The following is a 3,907-nucleotide window of genomic DNA, read 5'->3' as shown; positions in this document are numbered from 1 at the left end:
ACTGGACCACCAGGGAGTTCCTTCTTTAAAAAAATTTATTTATATTTTAGTTATTTTATTTTGGCTGCGTTGGGTCTTCTTTGCTGAGCCCGCTCTTTCTCTAGCTGCTGCGAGCGGGGGCTACTCTTCGTTGCGGTGCGCAGGCTTCTCATTGCGGTGGCTTCTCTTGTTGCAGAGCACAGGCTCTAGGCACGCCAGCTTCAGTAGTTGTGGCACGCGGGCTTCAGTAGTTGTGGCTCGCGGGCTCTACAGCGCAGGCTCAGTAGTTGTGGCACACAGGCTTACTTGCTCCATGGCATGTGGGATCTTCCCGAACCTGCCAATGCAGGGGACACGGGTTTGATCCCCAGTCCAGGGAGATCCCACGTGCCATGGAGCAACTAAGCCCGTGCGCCACAATTACTAAGCCCTCTTGCTGCAACTACTGAAGCCCATGCGCCTAGAGCCCGTGCTCCACAGCAAGAGAAGCCACTGCAATGAGAAGCCTGTGCACCACAAAGAAGAGTAGCCCCTGCTCGCCACAACTAGAGAAAGCCCGAGTACAGCAATGAAGACCCAACACAGCCAAAAATAAATAAATAAAATAAATTTATATATAGAAAAAAAATATATATATACCACCCCAGAATACGCCTCTTTGGCATATTGATTATCTTTACCTGGTTATTTTTTATTTTATTTTTTTGCGGTATGTGGGCCTCTCACTGTTGTGGCCTCTCCCGTTGCAGAGCACAGGCTCCGGACGCGCAGGCTCAGCGGCCATGGCTCATGGGCCCAGCCGCTCCGCGGCATGTGGGATCTTCCCGGACCAGGGGCACGAACCCGCGTCCCCTGCATCGGCAGGCGGACTCTCAACCACTGCGCCACCAGGGAAGCCCTCTTTTTTTTTTTTGAAGTACAGTTGATTTACAGTGTAGTGTTAGTTTCTGCTGTACAGCAAAGTGATTCAGTTTATATATATACTTTCCCGTATTCTCTTCCATTACGGTTTGTCACAGGATATTGAATATAGTTCCCTGTGCTACACAGTAGGACCTCATTGTTTATCCATTCTACATATACCAGTCTGCATCTGCTAACCCCAAACTCCCACTCCATCCCTCCCCCACTCCCCTCCCCCTTGGCAACCACAAGTCTGTTCTCTATGTCTGTGAGTCTCTTTCTGTTTTATAGATATGTTCATTTGTATCAGATTTTAGTTTTAGTTTTTTGTTTGTTTGTTTCTTTTGGCAGAGCCTTGAGGCTTGTGGGATCCTAGTTCCCTGACCGGGGATTGAACCCAGGCCCCGGCAGTAAAAGTGCCAAGTCCTAACCACTGGACCGCCAGGGAATCCCCATTTGTGTCATATTTTAGGTTCGACATATAAGTGATATCATATGATATTTATCTTTCTCTGTGCAACTTACTTCACTTAGTATGATCATCTCTAGGTCCATCCATGTTGCTGCAAATGACATTATTTCATTCTTTTTTATGGCTGATATTCCATTGTGTGTGTGTATATATATGTTTCCATATAGTCTTGGCTATTGTAAGTAGTGCTGTTATGAACATAGTGCTGTTATGAACATGTATCTTTTCGAATTAGAGTTTTGTCTGGATATGTGTCCATGAGCCCACCATTCCATTTCTGTGCCCTCTTTTGCAGCAGGACTGCCTGGAATTCAAATTGTCTTCTCTGGCAGTCTCTACTTTTTACCTCCCATTGTCTCTTGAACACATTCCAATAACGTTCATACCCCACCAAGCCTCAGAATCCGTACTTGCCGAGGCAGGACCGGCTACATCATTTGCAGGGCCCAAGGCAAAGTGAATACGTGGGGCTCTGTTCAAAAGTGTATTTTTTCCCTACAGTTATCGTAACAAATTACCACATGCCGGGTGGCTTAAAAGAACAGAAATTGATTCTCTCACAGTTCTGGAAGCCGGGAGTCCAAAATCAAGGTGTCAGCAGGGTAGGTTCCTTCTGGAGGTTCTGAAAGAGAATCCATTCCTCGTGTCTCTTCTAGCTCCCAATGGCCACAGACAGCGCTTGGCGTTCCTTGGCTTATAGATGCATCACTCCAATATCTGCTTCTATCTTCACCTTCTCTGTGTGTCTTTCCCCGCTCTCCTCCCATTAGGACATCTGTTGCTAGGTTTAGGGCCCACCCTAATCCAATCTGATCTCACCTCAAGATCTTTACCTTAAGTACATCTGCAAAAACCCTTTCTCCTAATAAGGTCATATTCGGGTGGACATACCTTTTGGGAGAGGGGTCATCATCCAACCCACTGGAAAAAGTTGCTTAAGAGTTTCCAGATGGCGACAGAAGAGCATTAGACTAGCGCAAGACCCTGCTGAGAGCGGACTGTCCAACTGCACAGGTTGCGTGCCCATGAGGCGGGAGCGTGACAAGGTCATCCACGGCCTCCCTCCCTGCTGTCAAGTCCAATGGTGAGTTCTGAGTCCTCATCTTACTGGAGCTCTCCGGGCATTTGATGCAGTCCATCATTCTGTCCTCTCTTCGACCCTTGCTTCCCTTGGCTTCTGGGACAGCAAGCTCTCCTGCTTTTCCTTTGATCTCACTAGCCAGTCAGTGAATCCTCAATGCCTTCTGCTGGCTCCTCCTCTCAGCATCCTCTAGCGTCTGGAGATTGCAGAGCCACAGGGCCCTGGCTTTGGACGGCTTCTCTCTGTGCATTCCCTCCTTTGAGGGTCTCATCTGGTGTCAGGTTTTTAAATGTCCCCCCTGCTGCTCTGAACCCTCCTCTGGGTGCTAGACAGACAGATCCAGTTGCCTGCTCGACAGCTCCCCTTCGAGGTCTAATAGGCCTCCCAAACTCAACACGTCTAAACTGGAGTCCTCCCCAGCTTTCCCCGAGTCTCCTCCACGTCACTTAATGGCATCTCCAGCCTTCCAGTTGCTTGGGTGAAGACCTTCGCATCATTGTAATGCCGCACTTTCCTCTCATAACCCAACAAGTAGTCTCAGCAAAAGCTCCCCATCCCACTCAGAGGGAGGTCTCCACTTCTTGCTGTGCGTGGCTCACAAGGCCCTCTGTGATCGGGTCCTCCTCTACCTCACCCACCCCATCTCCTGCTAACTTCACCCCGACCTTCACTCCCTCATGCTGTTCTAGTCCTCCCCCACCCCACCTGCTTGTTCCTTGATTATGCCAAGCACACTCTCACCTCAGGGCCTTTGCACCTGCAGTTCCCTCTGCCTGGCGTGATCTTTCTCCATTCATTCAGGATCCTTTTGCTCCCTCACTTCATCCAATCCTGTTCAAACGTCCCTTGGTCAGGGAAGGCCTCCCTGACCACTGTGTCTAAAATGGCACCCTCTGGTCTCTCTCTCGTCCCGTCCCCTGCTTTATTTTTATCCCTTTTGCTCTGTGTCAGTCTTTCCAACTCGAATGTGCGCTCCATAGGTTTAGGGACTTGGTTTTTTCACTGCCATCACCCCCACTACTAGCGCAGTGTGTCACACACACACACACACACATATTTGGCCACGCTGCACGACATGCAGGATCTTAGTTTCCCAACCAGGGATCGAACCAGTGTCCCCTGCAGTGGAAGCGCAGAGTCCTAACCACTGGACCTCCAGAGCTATTCCCGTGGCACACGTATATTGAGTCAAAGAGTGACTCAATCTGACCATGTTGCCCTCCCAGCTTAAAATCCGACAAGGCTCCTTCACACCTAGGTGCCTCTGCGCATGCTGCACTCTCTTCTCGGAAGGTGCTTCCTGCTCCTAGTCTGCCTGGAAAACTCTTATTCATCCCTTAAGACCCAACCCAGCTGTCACCAGCTTTGTGAAGCTCCCATGTCTCCAGGCAGTTAGCCAATCGTTCCTCGGTGACCCCGCAGCATCCTGTACAGGCCTCAGTTAATGTCTGAGTCTCATGCGATTTGTCTGT

General features: G+C 49.6%; 1 non-coding gene across 1 annotated transcript; it reads right to left on the bottom strand.

Annotated features, from left to right (window-relative positions):
* Window positions 1–1,258: 1,258 nt before the first annotated feature.
* On the bottom strand, window positions 1,259–1,330 carry TRNAK-UUU. Its single transcript has one exon. It is a non-coding gene; the product is annotated as a tRNA-Lys (tRNA).
* Between the last annotated feature and the right edge of the window lie 2,577 nt (window positions 1,331–3,907).

This window comes from Phocoena sinus, chromosome X, assembly GCF_008692025.1.
Source record: "Phocoena sinus isolate mPhoSin1 chromosome X, mPhoSin1.pri, whole genome shotgun sequence".
Lineage (NCBI taxonomy): Eukaryota > Metazoa > Chordata > Mammalia > Artiodactyla > Phocoenidae > Phocoena > Phocoena sinus.
This window is presented reverse-complemented; position numbering and strand designations above follow the sequence as displayed.